The 22,090-nt window shown below is 34.1% G+C and overlaps 1 long non-coding RNA gene across 3 annotated transcripts; it reads left to right on the forward strand.

The window, feature by feature from the left end:
• Window positions 1–901: 901 nt before the first annotated feature.
• On the forward strand, window positions 902–13,134 carry LOC138710137 (uncharacterized). Of its 3 annotated transcripts, none has more exons than XR_011335079.1 (4): window positions 902–1,046; window positions 2,279–2,323; window positions 9,050–9,094; window positions 12,695–13,134. It is a non-coding gene; the product is annotated as an uncharacterized lncRNA (long non-coding RNA). The 3 variants fall into 3 exon arrangements; XR_011335078.1 differs by lacking the exon at window positions 902–1,046 and adding an exon at window positions 1,083–1,171 and having other exon boundaries at window positions 12,695–13,133; XR_011335080.1 differs by lacking the exon at window positions 902–1,046 and adding an exon at window positions 1,412–1,565.
• The last annotated feature ends 8,956 nt before the right edge of the window (window positions 13,135–22,090 follow it).

Raw genomic sequence — 22,090 nt, forward strand, 5'->3', positions numbered from 1 at the left:
GCACGTTAAGAATTCTTCAAAATTTTCAAAAAATTTTTCAAAATTTGTCGAAGTTCCAAAAAATCTGAAAATTTCCTAACATTTTCTAAATTTTTCAAAAAGTTCAATTATTTCGAATACTCCCCCTGGCAGCACAATATGCTCGAGGCTACACGTCAGCCACAGCATTCTCTGGGCTGCACCAGCAGGCTCGCTGCTCCCAGCTAGCAGTACAATAATTAAAAAATCAAAGGAAATTTAAGAATTTTTTTAAATTTTCAACATTTTTTAAATTTAAAAAAAATTTTCAAAATTTTCAAAAATCGTCGAAATTCAAAAAAATTTCAAAATTTTCAAAAATTTTCAAAAAATTCAAAATTTTCAGAAGATTTATAAATTTTCAAAAACTGTCGAAATTCCAAAAAATTTCAAAATTTTCAAAAATTTAAAAAAATTACAAAATTTTCAAAAATTTCCAAAAATTACAAAGTGTTCAAAAATTTTCAAAATTCGACGAAATTCCAAAAAATTTCAAAATTTTCAAAATTCGACGAAATTCCAAAAAATTACAAAATTTTTAAAATTTCTCAATGTTTTCAAAATTTTCAAGTTTTAAAAAATTTTCAAATTTCGACGAAATTCCAAAAAATTTCAAAATTTTCAAAAATATCAATAATTTTCAAATTTTTTCAAAATTTCCAAAAAATTTTAAAATGTCGAAATTCCAAAAAATCTGAAAATATCCTAACATTTTCTAAATTTCTCAAAATGAACCTCCGGGTTCCTTAAAAGCCAGTAAGTACGGTAGCCTATTTGAGTAGCGAGATCTTCACCAGATACTTCTAATGTTTGAAAAGCAGCTGTCAAACACCCAAAATTCGACAAAACAATCCATACATATAATTTGAACTGGTAATGGAAATTACGGGAAAACGGCTGACCGGATTTTAATAAATAACCCCTCATTTTGAAGCTTGGAACCCAAAGTTTTTATTGAATCACGGCCGACTTGATCGGATTTCAGAACAAAACACACACTACAATAAACAATAGGCTATTACACGAAGGTATGACCTGCAGGATTGCCGACGTATTTAGAGCTCAATTCAATTTGTTATTAATAACTGATTCTGCAGTGTATAATTTTCTGAGTACAGCTGTGTATTGGATATTCAAATCTGCGAAACTTGAGGTGGTTTGGTGACATCATTACCATTAGATATTAAATATTATTATAGTTAATATCATGATGCATCTATTTTTCATTAATTGTACATAATATTAATGCTATATTGATGACATGAAAGTGAAACGTTTTGAGGTTATGTAAGTAAATGTAGAGAATATCTTAATTTAGATCTTCATTTCTATAATTTACTGAGTGGCTGCTATATATAACTACAAAACTTAAGTAAGATAATAATATTGTTAATAAAAATCGAATATTTTTATACTTATTAACCCAGTGGGGTTGGGTCATTTTCATATACTTAATGGCGGTGTAGTGTAGATATTGATTGTGTCATTGTCTTCAGTATTGGCTCGAGAGAGCGCAAAAATTACAGTTCCTAAGGAAAGATCAAAAGGTATTACTTACTGATAAAATAAGAGGCCTAGAAAATTTTGTAATCTCCAGATCATTTCAGCAAGATATCTTAGTAGGATAAAATGATTTTACGCTCTACATTTCAAGTTCTACATGCAGCAGCTATACGAAAATGCAATTGTTCGAAAGCTTAGCAAACCTGACATTTTTTTAACTTTTGCCTACAATCCACAATGACCTGAAATAGCTACTGCTATCGTCCTGACATTAATACTTGCGTTTTCGCGTTGAAACTCAAAAACTGATGTTGGATAGGTTGTAGAAAAAGTATTTGACCTAAAAAAATTCATTCAGAGGGAGTATGTTTCATTATTATGGAAGCAAATAACTATCAAAAAGACAAGTATTCTTCATTGAAAATAAACCTGAAAAATTTTTATTTGAACGTCTAACGAACTTAGTTTGCAGCAGCATTTGCTGCACAAGCCACTAGTTATATTATATTCTGTGATTGTATCCCTTCTAATTAGTGTTACATATTTGGTTTTAAGCAAATGATTTAATCACTTGAATTCTATTACAGATTTTCAGTTCATTTCTTTATAGAATCACAAGACGAGATTAATATATCCGAAAATGACACATCACACCTCAACAAAGACATGCCACCTAATTAGTGTTAGTTGCCTGCCATTAACCAAATGATTTAATCACTTGAATTGTAATATATTCTGTCATTTCTTTTCTTTATAGCAGCCAACATACCCGAAATGGCACAAACCTGGACGTCACATAAATGTGAGTTCATGTTCACTTTCCTGAAGTATGATTTGCGGGTGAGGGCTATCTGCAATCAGTGTCATAGAGCAGCATTGAATCTCTATGCGAAGTGTAGATGGACTGAAACCTGAAAGTGATTGCTGATGTGAATGGCTGGGGCTATTAGACACACTCGAAATAAACATTTCATATCTTCGATCATTATTGAAATGCTGAGCTTTTGGAAATAAAAGTATATTGTTAAGATCAATTCACATTCATCCTATTTAAAATTAAGTGTTCTAATAATCACACAATTCCCACAATAATACATACAGTCACGTCAGTATAATATAACCATTTCCTTTTCTTCATACTTTTTTTCACCCACTTAGCCCCCCTCGCTCTTGGGTGTGCCAATGTTTATTTGTAAACACTCTCATTCTATCGAATTTCGTTATTATGGCCTCAAGATAAACTTGCAACCAGAATATGTGGCCCCGCATTATTCCTATGTTACCTAGTAAACAACACAAGATTCATCGTCTTGCTCAAAACTAATAAGTTCCTTATTAAATGTCGTGACCTTATATCATCTAATCTGGATTTCAGAAAATTACAGCTAGGCGTTATGATGTTGTTTATCAGCACAATTTTTTTACAGTTACTACAATTGCATTCAGAATATTATACTGATCGTCACAATTAATATTTTGCCAAATTTATTATGAGAAGGGGAGTTAAGCCATAGCCACATTTGTTGTGGGGATTGTAAAAATGTGATAGACTTTCAATGTAAATGTACAGTTACCCTTAAAAAGAATGAGACGATTCTTGGTCGTCGGAAGTTAAAGTTCTACAGCGCGGTTCACTCGATATCGACGTAACGATACATACCATGACAAATAGTACAAGAATTGTTACAAGGACCACAACAAGGACAAGGACCAGAATAAGGATCACGAAGAAGACTGCTATTTAAGGCCAGGATTTCACAACATAGCTGGAGTCACAAAATATCTTTGCTTCACTGTACCGAATGGCAAATGCCTGCTAAGAGATCTACATTCTGGACTGCTGCTGTCACTGTCTTGTCTCGGTAGCTCATATAGTAGCGTGTTGGTTCGACTGTATAACCGAAACGTCTCGTGTTCGATCCCGGGTAAAACTTTTTTTTATTGCGGTGTAATTAATTTGTTCAGAGTTCCTCGACTGTCTAATTTGTCGAAAAATATTAATAATTTATGCCCAACTTCTGGGTTTTACAAGTTGGCTGAACCTCGTCAAAAAAAATAAAACTTACTTGGAAGTTAAAAGTATTCTTCCTCAAACAAAAATCATAAGAAACAAAAAGAGACCTGTTAACTTAAAATCTTGTCCACATGCTATCAGCTTCTATTACAGCTCTAAGTCGATCCGGCATGGATGTCACGAGATTGTGGAATAAGTTCTGATCCCCGGCGAGATCTTCCCAGGTGTCAACAACTTGATCCCACAATTCGTCTCGATTTCGAGGGCGTCGGTGGGCATAGGGGCTATCCTTCTCTTTTTCAATTCCGCCCATAAATTTTCGATGACATTCAAATCAGGTGACTTCGGAGGCCAATTAATGATTTCGATCTCGGGTCTCCTTTGAAACCATCTTTGAATGCTTGCAGCATAGTGCACGGGATGGTTATCCTGCTGGAACAGCAATGTTCCTTCGGGAAAACGTTCTCGGGCGGAGGGAAGGAATATATTTTCCAGAATGTGCTCGTAAGTTCCCGCATTAAACCAGCCATAGATGCGTTCTATAACGCCAGGTCCATCGTAAGACATCCGCCCCCAACACGATATGCTAAAGCGCCCCGATCTTTCACGTCAGTGCACATAGCGCTGGTCATGTCAGAAACCATCCTCACGATAGACACGGACAGGACCTTCGTAATCACTCGAGATGGTTGTTTCGTCAGAGAAAATTACATCTCTCCAATCGAAATCCACTCGATTGGTAGCGAAGGCAAGATGGTCGACAGCTTGTGCTTCCCCCAATATTTCCATTTGCGCAGCCCTCTGGCTCCTAATACCGCGGTTCCTCAACCTGCTGATCACAGTCTGTGAAGAGCCGGGAAAGTTAGATGCTGCTCTTATTTCGTTAGCAGTCAGAAAGGGGTCCTGTCGAACTGTCTCGAATAAGAGAGCATCCTCTTCCAATGAAGAAATCCGCGGACGCCCAGGAATAGGGAGATTTTCGACCTCCCCTCAATTTTGGTAACGATGAACCCACCTCACGGCTGTACTTCCAGGAACACCGACCAAACAGCCAGCAGATCTAGCCCCATATCCAGCCTCAACTAGAGCTATAACTCGCTGTCTCATGTCATGTCGGTTCGCCATTACGATGAGAAGTGAGGGATGACGATAATACTTTAGTGTAGACAATGACTATTTAACGTGATATAGAATTATTGAAATAAGAGGCATCTTGCATAGTAAGAGTTAATAAATCAACCCTAAATTAAATATCTAAATAACAGGATATAACAGGAAGTCCAGTTGTTGTGAAACTAATCAAATTAAATCTAAGCTGAAGTAGCACAGCCATTGATAAATGTTTTGTACACAGAATTAGACTAATTCCTATTCGACAGAACCTATAATCAATGGCTTGTCTGAACATGATAAACAAATCCTATGTGTTTCCAATGTCACTGAACAATTTCAAAATATTAATTTAAAAACTAAGAAAGGATCGTAAATGCTGTATCTAATGATTATTTACATTTATGTCTACAAAATGAATCTTGGAAAAACGTATATGATACTGGTACTACTGATATTAAGAGTTAATGTATTGCATTTTTCACTTAATTTCATAATCACTTCAGTGGATGTTCTCCACTCAATGTTGTGAAAAAATTCAAAAGTAAAAACATGTAGATAACGCAGGGACTTCAAAATCTCATGTATTAAAAAGAAGAAACTATATGTAATGAGTTGCAATGTAATGATCCTCATGTTCTTAAATACTGCAAGGAGTACAGTGTAATTTATCAAAAATTATGAAAGAGGGAAATAGAATATATTTGAATAGAAAAGTACAAAACTCAGATAATGCAATTAAACCTATTCGGAATATTATTAAATTTAAACTTGTAGATATCCTAAGAAAGAAAATATTTTTTCATTAAAACCAATTATTATAAAGCAGAGGATCCCAAATCTATTGCAAATTCTTTTAACGTATTATAGTATATACTACAGAAATATTATTGACAACTTAAACATTCAAGATTTTGCAAAAGATACTGCAATTGGTTACTTAACAGATGCATTTAATAATTAGTATTAATATATGTAATTAGTCAATAACTGCAACAGTGCTTTTCCATTCAATCATAACATGAATAAACTTGAATGCATACTAAATTAAATACTATTGCAAACACGTAGATAAAATAGTTAAAATTAACTGAAGGTGTGAGAATGAAAAAATCCAAAGCCATACTTTTAACAAAAATTGTTTTGTGCGAGTGCATTTCTTACACATATGGGAAAGCTATTAATAAAATATTGTAATAATTACTCAACAAATGACATAGCCTAAGGACTCTAAACCTTTGTAAAAGTTTGTCTATTATTATTATTATTATATATATATATATATATATATATATATATATATATTTAATTTCATTTTAATTGTTAGTTTTTAATATATATGCATTTACATTGTATATGTGTGTGTATAAATGCATTCATTAGATTAACGTTTATAATATTATAACTTGTAATTTTGTATTGTTTGCGATCATTAACACTTAATCTCAGGACTTTGTAAAACTCTATTTCAACATTACATAGCTATTTCAACGTTATTTAGATAAAAAAAATCGTTGATGTAGACTAAGATTCGAACTCGCACTCTTCTACACAACATGCAGAAGTCTTAGCGTCTGAGCTATTGAAACGACACGAAAGCTTTCCTTTCTGTGCGGAGTGTCGATCTAGTCATGAAGGTCCATTGTCGATTTAACTACACGATTTATATATATATTTATCTTTCATTTACGTAATATTATCATATTTTTTGCAGTTTTTGAAGTGAATTTCGGAACGATGCTAATAACAAACCAAATAGTCTGAATTTAAGTAACTCAATATTCGTTATCTTGTGTATCAGTGCTCTGGTCTCCGATCATGCGCAATGTCTTACATCTGAGACTTAGGAATATTCAATCGTCTCATCCTTTTTCAGGGAAACTGTACATAAATACAACAACCACGATAAGATTGAGAAAACTTCAGAAACAAAGATGATTATGGAGGAAATGAAATCAGAGAAGTGTATGAAATAATGTTATTAATATTATGGAGATTCTAAATTACAGTGAAATCTTAATGAAATGGGGTAGGCAATGTTCAAGAAAGTATGTAACAACACAATACAGGTAGGTGTCAAGGAATGGCTTTCAGAGTTGGTACAACTCACGCATAGTTTGGAAATGTGGTAATATTTTCGTAGGCTATGATGTTAATGTTGAATTCTGAGATGATTGGAAATCAAACTCGCGAAATTGTAATTCATTTGTATTATCGAAACTTATCCAAATTTTGTTCACATTATATAACTCAGCCATAAATAGACAATAACATATTTTCTGTATTGCATTGGGTCAGCAACAAAATTATTTCATGTTTTCACTATTACTCCTTTTATACAGGGTGTTTCAAAAATACGGGGCATAATTTCAGATATGTATTTCCCACATGTAGACAATCAAAATAGTTCATTACAACATGTGTCCGGAAATGCTTTATTTCCGAGTTATGGCCTTCACAACATTGAAATTCACCAGAACGTTTTTCTTTCCGCAGGTCGTTGCCGTCAAAGGAGACGTTAAGAGGGCACTCTGACAGTTCATTCCGAGGCGAAGGTTACATTCAGTGTTGTGTAGGCGTTAGACTGTGCGACATGTATTCAAATCAAGAGCTGACAGAGATACACTTCATGTACGGTAAGGCGGACGGCAATGCTGCGCTGGCTCGTCGTTTGTACCAGAAGAGGTACCCACAGTGACAATGTCCAGATCGGAAGACATTTGTACGTCTCCATTACCGTCTGTGCGAGTATGGAAAATTTAACTCTCCTGGTTTGGGAAGGGTACGACCAAGATCTACAACTCCAGAAGTACAGGAGGAGATTCTGGAGGCTGTGAACATGACTCCTTCTATCAGCACACAAAGGGTAGCGTTGCAAGTCAATGTTCCTCATACGACTGTCTGGAGACTGTTGAAAGAGTATCAATTGTATCCTTATCATTTGCAACGTGTACAGGCCCTGTCACCAGCAGATTACCCTGCACGAGTTAGGTTCTGTCAGTGGTTCTTGCAGCAGTGTGGTGTAAATCCGAACTTTCCTGCCTTAGTATTATTTACAGATGAAGCACTGATCACACGAGATGGCATAACAAATTTCCACAATCAGCATGTATGGGCGTATGAAAACCCACGTGCAACTGTTCCATCTCATCACCAGGTGCGGTTCTCCCTCAACATGTGGGCCGGTATCATTTGTGATCGATTAGTTGGACCCCATGTACTTGTAAACAGACTTACGAGGCAGGCGTACACAAACTTCCTGGAAAACACCATACCTCATGTTTTAGAAGACACTCCACTGATCAATCGTCAACGCATTCACTTCTTGCATGATGGCGCTCCTGCACACTTCAGTCGTACGGCTCGCCGGTACTTGGATCGAAGGTTTCCTGATCGATGGATAGGTAGAGGTGGCCCATTTGCTTGGCCTCCACGCTCACCTGATCTGAACCCTCTCGATTTCTACTTGTGGGGCCATTTAAAATCATTGGTTTATTCGTCTCCGGTGCCTGATTTGGAATCCCTTCAGAATTGAATTGTGGCATGTTCTGAGGACCTACGCAATACTCCTGGAGTTTGGGATCGTGTTCGCAGGTCAATGAGACATCGATGTGAGGTCTGTATTCAAGCAGGAGGTGGACATTTTGAACATCTTCTGTAATGACAACGACCTGCGGAAATAAAAACGTTCTGGTGAATTTCAATGTTGTGAAGGGCATAACTCGGAAATGAAGCATTTCCGGACACATGTTGTAATGAACTATTTTGATTGTCTACATGTGGGAAATACATACCTGAAATTATGCCCCGTATTTTTTAAACACCCTGTATATTAGTATTACTTAATGTCTTCATTTACTCGAGGGAAGATCTTGCTCACCACGTTATTCCTGTATCTGTTGGATGATCGATCACCTCTGCCCAGGCTTGTGCACGTGACGACAATAGTTTGTTGGTTGACCTTGGCCATGGATTGTTATTAATGTCTTAATTTATATTCAGCTTTAAGTAGTGTTAGGATGTGCTACATAGCACACATGGCAGTGTGACGCAGGGAAATAACTCACATTGTTATGTAGTTTGTATTTTGTATTGATTTGTTATACAAATTGGTGTTATATATCTAAACTTGTGCTGATTTGGTACAGATTGTAAATTTGTAATTTATTTGTTTGTTTATGTGCTGAGAGGTCTTTTTTGTCTGAATTCCATCTTCAGCCTGATTCAGTTTATGAGCAATACATCTACTCAGTGTTGAATACACAGTTCTGCACCAGATATGTCTAATGCTTCAATAGCAGCTGGCAAAAACCTAAAACACGACATATCATATATTATATTGAATGCCTGCATCCCTTCTATTTAATATTACTTTAATCGAAATGTTATTTCTTCTCTTTACAGCCTCTGTCTGGCCTGGTATGCCGCCTCTGCCCCACAACAAGTGTGGTGAGTTCACATTTACTGTTATTTGTTTGTTTCCTGTGGGTCACAAAGATATATAGTTTGGGGGGGGGGAGGCTATCCGTAATCAGTGATATAAGGCAACATTGAAGCTGTTACTGTTATGTAGTTACGATTTCTAGATAAACGTGCTGTAAATATAATAATGTAGCCCTGCATTAGCCCTACGATAACTCTCACATTACCTACAAGACAACACGAGGTTCATTGTTTGGCTTCAATCCAGTCAGTTCCTCATTAAATGTTGTGACCTTATATCATCTGATTTGGAGGAAACAGATATTGACCTGTTTGTTTCTCTTCATCGAAAAATGCTAGTACTTGCTTAATAATATTTTTTTTTATCACTCAGTGCTACAGTATTCATGTTGATTTGACAACACTGGACTGCAAGTGCAAATAAATTATCCTGCAAGAAGGTTAAAAATTGTGAATAGTGGGGGAGAGAAAGGGAGAGAAATACAAAAGAGAGAGGTAGGAATGCAAGGAGAGAAATGAATTACCGAGGCTGAGAAGGAATTAGGGTTCAATTTGCATATCTTACGGGGCACAGATCTGATGGTCCGCTGCTGGGCTAGTTGCTTGTACCTTCAGATCTAGCCAGTAAAAGCCTTGACAGTGAAAATATTATATGTCTGAGTAGAAGGCACCTGTAAAAATGGCATTCACTATGTTTTACTGTCTAATGGCGGGTACATGACTGTTCGTCTTTCACCCACATGAAGCCAGTTTACCGATAGAGTCATTGCCCAGGGTGCACCATAGGAGGCTGGTCTATGCAATGAGATGATGACGGCGATCTGACCTTCTCCAATGTTAGAATTATAAAAAAATTAGAAAAATGGTTTCAGTTTATGTTTGGCATATTAAATTCTGAAGTTTTCATTAACGACTGATTGTGGGTCTAACTGTGTAGCTTGTGACACACCTAGTATTTCAAGTAGATAATATGTGTGATTCCGAATATCGCAAATAAAACCGTTGTTATTTCTTCCGAAAGACTCCATGTCCCTTGAGGACCTTACTCTACAGGACTGTAGGGCTGGTGTTCAGAATTACACGTGTCTATAATGGTAGGACTGTAACGTGGAGTTGGATAATTAAAGTTTCGAATCTATTCTCATCTTTTTCACTATAGTGATGGAAGAGGATATAATGTTCGTGAAATGTACCTTTGATAATTTAAAATGTAAATTATTTTTCCCACAAAAAGAGAAACTTTTACAAATTCAGTTGGAACCAGTTTATTATTCCATTTATTAATATTTATCTTGATCCTGTTTATATTACCTTGACGTTAATGTCAGCAACACACAACAGAGCTGCATTACTGTTGAGCATTTGTTAGTAACAATATGTAATGAAATCACTGTTGCTTCTTCATTCTTCAGAACCTCGGCAAACAGGGGCCAGGTAACACAGTCTGGCAGAATATATCGTCGCCTGAATGCAAGAACTAGGTAACAGGAAATTTGCGTTTTTTAGTTACTGTACCTCTTTTATAGCATAGCAAAAATCGCACAAAATGTAATCCAGGATCTAGGTAACTGATTGAACGATACCAGTGACATCTATTTTCCAATGTAACAAATAGGTAAAAGAAAACGAGACATATTCCTTAGTGCAATAAATAAGTAAATAGGCGATGTCACAAAATATGAAAAACCAAGTTACCTAGATCTTGCATTCAGGCGACGATATGATATCCACATACTTTTTTAATCTCTGAAGTTCAGTGAAATGTGTGAATCCAGATTTACATGAAGGCCTCATATGACTACAATATTACAATGTAGAAGTGGATGATTATACATACTTGCTTCATGGGCTTGCACATATTTATGAAACTCCTTAAGTTTAGAAGAAAGATTTTTTAATGTGCTTTCCTTCATATACTCTAAGATGTTAAAAACGAAATACATATATTAGAAGAAAAAAACTTTCTTGAAAAACTTTCTGAAACTGTGTCTTTGTTCTTAGGCTAAACATCTAACAATATTGTCCTGATATTGTAATGCTCAAAATGGTGTTAAATGTCAACCCATATTGAACATTGACAAATTCAACAGATTGAGTGAATCGGTTATGTGTCTGTAAACACCTGTGTGTATTGCATTGTACAATTCTTTTCAAGCATGTATACATGAAATAGAATGATTACATATAAATACTGCTGGTAGATTTCATTCATAATTGTAAATGAGTTACAATTTAATTCTTTTTACAAATAATTGGCCCAAACCTCGGTTATAGTCTAAATATGTATGGTGATTACAAGGCAACATCATAATTATTACAATTTTCTTTTTTTACTAGATACCTCTTGTACTTTCAAGACATAATGGGCCAAAACTGTGCAGTTCTCTTTTCCCACAGTGCACCAAGAGAGATGGATATACGAATGATAATTAGGATAGAACTGCAACTAAGCACTGTCTTTGTCCACCAGAAATTATACATAAACTTGCCGGGATTTGAACCAGTTCTCTGGCATTGAAAAATTGATGCTCCAGCTTTTGCCTAATGGTGTGCCAGGAAGAGGGAAATATATCTTTTGAAAATATATTTTATGTCAGTTTTGTGAATATAGTAAAGCTAACTTCATCTGAATTCTCCAGATTTACAACCCGAAATATTAAAAGATTAACATGTTTTCTTTGTATCATATGAGTGAATAATGCTGGTCATCTTCGCTGTACTGATAGTTCATTTATCGTGGAAATTCAGTTCACATGAGTAATATTTCATATACAGAAGTGAATTGTAATTTGCTTGCACTAATGAATGGAATCTTTAATTTATTCTTGACACTGTGTTATTTTATATATATATATATATATATATATATATCTTAAGGTATCTATGCTGGCAAGATTTTAATCTTCATTAAATACTGAACATTTATGAACTGTATTTGTTCACTTCCATGTGTGTTATTTCTAACAAGGAAAATATACCTATTAATACTTGCTTTTTTCTGATGGGAAGTTAATTTTTGAAAAGTACTTTCCACACTTCGTCTTCAAAAATATCAGCTTCTTGTATTTGAAAATTATACTAAAGTTAAAGCAGGAAAACTTAATATATATTATCTTAGATTAATTTAATGATTTTATAACTCTACAGTCAAATCAAAAGCAACTTGAGACATAGAAACAGGTTGAAATGAACCTAAATCTAAGCTATTTATGTTTGTGCTGATGGTGATGATGAATTTAAATAATGAAGCGAAGAGAGATCATCTTCCAAATTGATTTACTGGCGATTGAATTAAATTTATTACCAAAGTAATGGGAAAATATCTTAAGACATAGCAGTTGAAATACTTGCTTTACTGTTAAGTTATTTCATTTATCAGACATTTGGAAAATATTTAAATTTAGAAAGAATAATAGTATCTTACATGCTCAAGTTCCTCAATACATATTGAATACATATTTAATACTTGAATACATATTTAAACACTGAATGATCATTGAGAAGGAACACAAATTCTGTCTGAAAGACACGCATTTTTAACAGTTAACAAATACAGTTGGTTGAGTCCCATGTCTGTTTATTGGTTAGTGATCATTCTTCTTTCAGACCTGACCCCAGAGTGACAACAAATTCAGCCCAGTGGTCTATAATGTGAGTGTCGTCCACTCGGAATTAACCATATATGTACAGTATCTGTATTTTTGGAACCCTATGTAAAATATGAAATGTTTGTTTCACCTTGTGTTGGCCCCTCCCCATACGTAAAATACTCACTACAAACGTGTTTCGTAACTTTCGAGACTTGTTCTGTTGGAGAGTAGTTGATTGTATGTAATTAATATACATTTTCTGATATAAAATATATATCGGGTAGTAAATAAAAATTACCTCATTACTTCCTGTTATTTTTTTTATAGAACATTCTAGTCACTACACATTTTCAAAAACAAATTTAGTATATAATTGGTGTTGTACATACTAGTAAATTTAAAAGCTTAACTGTTAAAAATAAAAGTTTCAGTTTATTTTTAATGATCTTCTAACTTATTTTTCTTATATATCCCTGGTATACTGAAAGAGAGAAGGAAGAAAGACTCAAGAAGTCAAGAGCTTTAATACTTCTTTAAATATACTAAAGACATCAAGAATAGAACTGCAAACCTGAAACTTTGTTAATACAACAATCTCGTACTGATCAACCATATTTGCACTATGTACAGCATTGAAAAGTTGATAGGAAATATGTTACCGTATGTATCCAGAGCAGGCAAGGAAGTCCTTGGTGAAGTGTAATATTTGCAAATGATGGTATGGACTGAATGGACAAAAGAAATGTGTGACAATCTTGTTGCTGGAATATTAATATAGGCATGAAAGTGTTACATTTGATATAGAATGGGAAAAGTGCCTCTAGTTGCCAGTAAGACAAGGAACCATTTGTAAGGGTGGAACAAGCTTATGTGTGCATTTTAAACTTTGACTAAAATGTGTGCAGGTTGTGAAGAACTGGCTATAAAAGATGAAAACTTTGACATTATTAAAAAAACAAAGACATTACAAGTACAGTGTAATCAAATCATATAAATAAGTAAATAAATTAATATACCATCTCCAAAGCTCTGTGATGTCTAAAGAAATAAGAAATTTGGGAATAATATTTAATGTACAGTAATTCTTTAACAATGTCAGCAATACAAGAGTTCATTCATATTTTAAGCCTATCTTACTTCCGTAAATTGCATTGCTGCTCCTTTGACCTATATATGCCTGTAATTTTTATTTTTGAAAAATGTCTTCATTTTCACAAATGTTGCTTCTTTTAGTCATAGTAAGAGAACGACAATGCAAAATCTCTGCTTACATAATCATTAGTGCCCATTTAACTGTGGGTCGAATACGACCCTGTGAATATATGAGCAACCTTTTCTTGCATATTACTGAAAAGTCATCACAATGATTATTTACTAAAACTGTTGGACATAATTAATAAAAAAATGACTCTTTTGCTTAATATAACTAAAAAATTTATTATTACACTTATATTTTGTGTATACAGATACAAAGGGACATATGTACAGCTGTCAAAAGAAAAAGTGGCCGCGCTCCTGAAACAAAGTTCCCTTCGGGTATCTTCGCTACAATTCGGAGACAGGCGATGTTACATGTTGTTGGACCACGTTGCCTGATATCTACAGTTATAATTGAAGTATTCTGTGTGTTATCGTTAGCATAATGGTAGCGTTCAGGTCTCTTATTCATGAGGTCCTGTGTTCGACTACAACCATGTGCTTTTTATGTTCTTTTTTGTTCTGTTTTTGAGAGAGACAAACTATACATAATGGCTCCTTTCTCTTTTATGATTATTTTAGTAATTAACATCAGGTTCATTAATACTTATATTATGCCATGACTTTATCATTATGATATTGTGGCTGCAAATGGAAAGAAAAAAGATTTTATTCTCAATAAAAATATCTTTCGTGGCATAAACAAAACAAATTTACTGGCGTCGGCCTTAAAACGTTCAAACAATTAAGCGTTCAAAAAACAAAACAAAAAGCCACAATTCAATATTTAGTCTATCTTCCTCTTATCTCGATCATCTTGCAGTCGAGTGGGCATGGAATTGACTAGTCTTTGCAAATAGCAACTGTTTTTAGACACGATATTCCAGGCATTCTGAACATACATACATAAGTGTTCTGTCCATGGGCAGGTCTTTCATTGCAAACCCAGCAATCTCCAATCTTTCCTATTTTCTGCCTTCCTCTTAGTCTCCGCATATGATCCACATATCCTAATGTCGTCTATTATTCTTTTCAACCAGAGACCCAACCAATTACTTTTTATCTTTCTAATCAGTTTCAGCATCATTCTTTCTTCACTCACTTTTTCAAACACAATTTTATTCCTTATTCTGTCTGTCCACTTCACACGCACCGTTCTTCTCCACATCCACATTTCAAATGCTTTAATTCGTTTCTCTTCATTTCGTCGTAATGTCCATGTTCCTTCCCCATACAATGCCACACTCCACACAAACCACTTCACTAGTCTCTTCCTTAGTTCTTTTTCCAGACGTCCGCAGAAGATCCTTCTTCTTCTATTAAAAGCTTCCTTTGTTCATGTTTGCAGCTTTTCTTGGGAAGGATAGGCCTAAATGCGGTAACATCCCGTTGCTTTCCGCACACCACTATCTCTTTCGCATCTTATTAAATTCCAGGGGGCCCAAGCGTGGAGATGAGGAGAGTGGATTTGACTAATTGGGCCCTCCGGACTTCACCGAAAGTCACGGCAAGGGTTAAATATTAATTCTATCAGGATGTTTGACCCTATCAGAGATCGGGAAATCTCAATTAACCTTTGCCCCCCGCATCCTGGACTAGCTTCTTCGAATCATCAGAAAATCTTAGAGTGTGATTGGGCCAATTTTTCCGAAAATGTTTCCACACTTTTGCCCTCGTAGCTCAGCGGACGAACGTCGGAATTTAGATGTCAACGTCTCAGGTTCAATTCCTCGTAACTCCTTTTCATTTTATTGTGGTTCAAGATAGTATAATGTAATAATACAAAAAGAAAAACTAATAGCAGTGTTGTGCAACTGGATTTTTCCAAACCTAATATTAAATTTATGTTATTTATATCGCTAAAGCACGATTACAATATAAATAACTTGAATATTATTTATACAGTATCACTAAAGAACGATAACACAATATAAATGATAAATATCGGTTTGTTTAATTAATATAAGATATTATATAATACGTATTTAATTATCTAAATAAAATAACCTGTTTTACAAAGAAAGATGGTTATTTGTGTTATAATAATTACTTACATAAAATACAGATTATTTATATTGCGAAAGAACAATAACAATATAAATAACTTGAATATTATTTTATAATGCTAATGAAGGAAAAGAATATAAATGATAACTTGAATATTATTTATATCGCTAAAGAACGATAACAATATTAAAAACGTGAATATTATTCATATCGGAATTTCACAGATTTATTACAGATGTATTTAAGAAATTGTAGAAGAATAGTAATTAGTAACAGTGTCCTATTTATACTTCTTGGAGCCAAGTTTGTAACTTTTAAAAGTGTGGTTACTATGTTGAAGTGTATGTGTTGCAACGGATGCTTGATTTGTTATGTATGTGAGTCAGTTATGGGATGCTTGATGTCGTCGCAATGTCGTAATTATAGTTTGATTGTATTTGTGTGACTATTGTATATTAATTTATGATGTATGGTACGGAAAGCTGCATATTTGTGTTATAGAAGTGTTACGTATGTGTGTTGTTAATGTTTTTGTATGTTTCAAATTGATAACTGATATTTGTTTTGCAATCGCAATGCCTAATTTACGGATTGTTTATGTTTTGTTTACATCGCGTAAGCTAATTTAATTTTCTTTTCCATTTCTCTTTATGCTTATCTGTTTTGTGTATAAAACTATAGCCCTAACATACATATGTAAAATAGGGCTAACCCCCATTGGATATACTGTAGCTACAATAGTAATAATTATTATTCATATCGTTATAAAACGATAACAGAATATAAATGATGACTTGAATTTTGTTCATATCTCTAAAGAACAATAACAAAATATAAATAACGTGATATCCATAAAGAACGATAACTGAATATAAATGATAATTTGAATATCATTTACATCCCTAAAGAACGATTAAAAAATAAAATGAAAACTTGAAGAAGGCCCGAACCCAGAACCTTTGAATCATTAAACAAGCACTCTGCCGCTGGTCTACGAGGCGCAGACATGGAACACTTTCATAGTTCCGGAACTGCTTGTACAAGCACATGCATCGTGTAACATTGCCGCGACCCGAAGTGGACTTTGAAAATATTTGCTGTTCACGAGTGCGGCCACTTTTTTTTTTGACAGCTGTACAAAACTACTATGCATATAAACTATCTCTGTTACTCAGAAATTCCATGTGGATGCTATGTAATAGGGCATATTTACTAAAGTTGTTGGACATAATTTAGTCAACTTTTACATGTTTGATATAATAGGATTTTTTTATTACTGTAAGGATTCAGTTTTTACAAAAAAAAAAAAAATACATAACAATAAATTTACGGAACTACTGCTACCAATGAAAAAAAAGTTTTGCACAACTAAAGCAGCCTAAACCAAACAAAATATTACCGGTAACCACTAGCCAAATAAGTGCTGCTTTCATGGACTTACAAATGAAGAGAATGGAAATGGATGTACATCGTACGCATGGAACTGTATGAAACACTTATCACACAATGCTACATCACATCTCTTGCATGCTTTTGTGGTTTTTCTTTCGCAGTAAACACATCTTTTAGATTTCTGGCCCACAACGCAAGAAAAATAGACTCTAATTCTACAGAACTGGAACGATTAATTATATAAATAATTGATTAAATGGCGATCTTACTCGTGTTAATTATGTAAGCATGTGTGGCTTACAGCTGTTTCGGTGTTACTTGACACCATCAACATGGATTAATTTTAGCTAATGACTGTTCTTATAAGGTCACATCAGTCCCTCCAATTATCCCTGATGCTTCTACAGAGGAGGCTCAGGAAGATAGTTGTATTTCTACCACGTTTTCATTTTCGCAATCTGTGTTTGAACAATTTCATTGCTATCTACAAACTCGTTATTGACAAAAAGTTCAGCTGGAGCCTCAAGTTGGCAATGGCACAGAGATTGTTACAATATTCGCCAACCGAATCGTCACCAGTTTCATTACCGTCATCTTCAGGAGATTGTAGAACCACCCAATATTTGAAACATTTTCTTGAGAAGATACTGTCTCAAGTTCTTCCAGTATTTCGAAAGTGCTAAGACTCTTTTTGTAAGATTAGTCGTAATTATCACTACAATAAGGGAAAACAAACTTCTTACAAGAAAACATTCTGATGGAGGCAGATAAAGTTAATTAATTTCTTTCACCATGTTAATAATCTCAAAAGAAGTGCTTGTACAAATTTTGGCCACTCAACTGCAATTACGAGGGCCGTAAAAATAATAAGTTTGCCAGGGTAAGTTAACAGAAAGAAAACACGATTTCATTGGAAAAAATTATTGGAACAGACAAAGCAATTTTCGAGCAGTTTTTCAACATATTCTCACCGGAATTGAGATATTTGTCATATCATGGGATCGACAGAGACTTGCAAACTGCTATCAAACGCTGGTTCCGATCCCAAGTGGCTGACTTCTATGACACAAAGATACAAAAATTGATCCCATGATATGACAGATGTCTCAATTCCAGTTGGGGACATGTTGACAAATAGCGCAACAATTGCTGTATCTGTTCCAATAAATCTTACCATGCAGTTGTGCTTTATTCTGTAAATGGCCCCAGGGAAAATTACTTTCTGGACGGCCTCGTAATTGCGGTCGAGTAGCCAAAATTTGTATAAGTACTTATTTTGACATTATTAACATGGTGGAAGAAAAAAAATTAACTTTTTTATCTGCCCTCATCAGAATGTTTACTTGTTAGCTGTGTTAGCAGGATAAGGTTTTCCTAAAAAATTACTTCACGTATTTATAAATCGTAAATTTTCATAGGGAATATTCCGAAATTACTGAAAAACAAAGGTTCTCTAAATTACCACCAACTGAATTTCTGTAATATATAGTGTGAATGGGTGTATTGCTGCTTGAAAAGTACTCCAGTGATGACCTTGTGTAGCATCCTGAATAATGAAACTGCAATTCTCTGAAAAATCACCAATGATAATGAACTCACTGGGCTTTATTTCATTTTTCAGCTACTTAAATAATTTGCTTGGGACTTTCCAATGAAGTTGTGTACAGTATCGTGAATTTTTTAAGCCAACCAATGAAGTTATTAATGCAATTTACACAGTCACTTTTCACTAAAATCATATTGGCCCTGTCAGTGGTCATCCATTCCTTGTACTAAATTTCTCTGTAACAATGACGTCAACATTTCTGATAGATACATTTAAAGTTCCTTACGTTCAGGAGCATATGCTTCTTCACTTGTTGAATTTCCCGCCTCTGTTTGTAAGCATTCTTCTTCGCTTGTTGATTTGTCGACCTCACTTTCAGTCCCAGCAACTTCACTAATTATTTTAATTTTTGAAATCTTATCGCAAAAGCGTTCTCAAATTACATCACCTACCACTAAATGCGGGACCTTTTTACACATGCTACTTGTCACTTTTCTTATACAGACTTGTAACGAATGTTTTTAAAGTCCGAAAGTGTTGCAACACCACAGATGACTCCAAGTTTTCGTCTTTAATTTAGGCATATTGAACACTTACAACTTACAATGATGGAATAGATCAAAATCGCCTTCTAAACTGAAGGGAAAAGTTACAATGACACAACAGAACAAAATCACCCTCTAAACTGAAGGGAAAAAGTTGCACTGAGATTATAATAGAAAAAAAGAAACTCCCACGTGAAATCTATTAGCGTACCATTGAACAAATGTCGCAACATCTGGCATTTGTCATACCGATCGCTAAGCGCGCGTGTGGATGTCTGGTATGAGCGCGTGACGTAATACTCTGCACGCAACTTTGATCCTTAATGGCAACATTTGCAATTCTGGTTTATTTAATTTTTCCCAAAGTATTAGAGATCGCATCATAAAATTTTTGTAATAGATTAAGAAATTGTTTCTCACCGTAGAAAAAAGAGCATGGTAAAAAAAGTATTCGATTTGAAAACCATTAACATTTTTTATTTTACTGTAAGTTTTAATACATGCTCGAAGTAAAAATCCATAATAACTCAGAAGTGAGTTTAAATATATAGAGTCATCATTGTATTGGCACAATTTATACGTTGATACAATGAAGCATGTCATTTTAATAATATTTTTAACAATAGTCTACATATCAGCTCCCCGAATATTTCACCCTTCATTACTTTTCAACCATTGGTGAGATGAAGTTCATATTAGGCCATTTAACTATTTATCATTATGACATTCATTTACTAGAATATTGAAAAAAAATCTAGAACTTGACGTTACAAATTTTAAAATTTTGTATGGAATGACCCTACTGAGATATAGTTAAAATCATCTGCCTCAAGTGAGGTTGACCACTGGGGTCTGAAATTAACAAACATAAAAGATAAAGGGGAATGAACCGAGTAAAATACTTATTCGATTTGTACATTAAAACAACAATTTATGTGTTAACATATAAATGATAGTGTAGAATTTGAAGAGAGGCTTTCAGAATTTCCATCACAATGTTGTGAACCTCATAAGGGAGTTTTAAAGGATTTAAGGATATTACATGTAATTTTTTGTAAACAACCCCTCGCTCCAAATAGTAAGCCTGTAACATCCCAGTTGTAAAGCGAAGTGCCATATTTTTCACTGAGGTATGGAAGACAGGTACAGTACATATTCAGCTCTCTTGTCATTTATCTGCAGTGCCTGATTCGTGTCTCGTTCAAAGCAAATCGCAGGGTCTAAGACCGTAGTCGAACTTTCTTTAAATAGGATAATAGAGTCGAAGATATTCCTTCATAACATGCACACACCTGAAAATAAAAAAGCTGAATATGACGAGTTTCAGATTGTTTGAAAACCAGTTGCACCAGTACATTGCTTTTATACCTTAATTTGCAGCTGTCTGATTATAGTGCAGGTGAATAATATATAATTAGCCTACAGTTACATTTATATAAGTTTACTGTATATTACTTTTATTTCTTGATTAACTGCTTGTCCACCCTGTTGAAGTTATGAGATAATCATCTACTGTGGAAGTGATTCATACTTAAATTAATTTAGTAAACTAACATTCCATGGGAACTAGAAGTGTGATCTCAGGCTCGTTTTAATTCTGTGTATGATGCTGTTTGGATTTTTTTGTCAGTTTAATAGCAGGTCAATATTATAAAAATGTGTGATTTTTTTACGCTTAGAAAATGTTTTAGTATGTAACTTTTGAGTGCAGTTTGTGTATTTTCATGACTTTATTTTAATATTGTGCAAATAATAAAGTACCCCTTTCATTTTGTGCTACAAAATACAAATATGGTATAATATATGCACGTTTTTTATAATGATATTGCAAGAAACTTAACAAAAATGTAACATTAATTTTCTGTTACAATTGCTCTTTTCTGTACTAATTTGGAAATATGGATGGAATTTCACATTCATTTCTAGATAAATTCCATACAAGATTGCATTGTTACAAATTGGTGAGTAAAACCTTAAGTTTTTCTGAAAGCGTATATATATATATATATATATATATTTTACACCTTTCATATGACATTATTGCATTTAATTACATGTAAAAAATATACTGTCAATATAAATATCGGATGTTTGAGATATCTCATGATTCTAAATTAATAGAAATATTTTTTATTTACTTGAACAAAATTATGTAAGGAATCCGTAAGAAAACTAAAATTATAGGTGACAAGTAATAGAAATGATTGCTGCTATGTTTGAAATTGAGAAAACTATCTTATTCAAAATATAAAAATAAAGTTATGCACAACTTTGTATATGTACTGCACCTGTCTGTTCAACTATATATTTGTGTAAATATTGTATGGTGCACTAGCCTTGTTCATCTTGTGCATTCACATCAACGTAAGTATGGACAAGAAACTCTTATTTTGCAGAGAGTACGAAGCATGGTCAGTATATTTTTACAGTAGTATGGTCTAGGACTCAACTTCTATGAAGAAATAGATCAATATAGATGTTTGATCATTCTCACCATATTATTCCTCTTTTGACCTGTTTCATTACAGTCATTTACAAAGAAAAGCCATAAGAACCAGCGGTATATCCAAGTATTGCTGTAAGAAGACATGGGTTGTTTTTTTATTAGACTAGGAATACAATGTGGAAGCTGTACTGGACTGGATATGGGAAATAGCAGCTTTCAGGCCGGTGCCCATGACTCGACAAGGCTTGGTACTTAATAGCATGTCATGAGTGTGAGGTT

The sequence above is a fragment of the Periplaneta americana genome, chromosome 12 (assembly GCF_040183065.1).
Source record: "Periplaneta americana isolate PAMFEO1 chromosome 12, P.americana_PAMFEO1_priV1, whole genome shotgun sequence".
NCBI lineage: Eukaryota > Metazoa > Arthropoda > Insecta > Blattodea > Blattidae > Periplaneta > Periplaneta americana.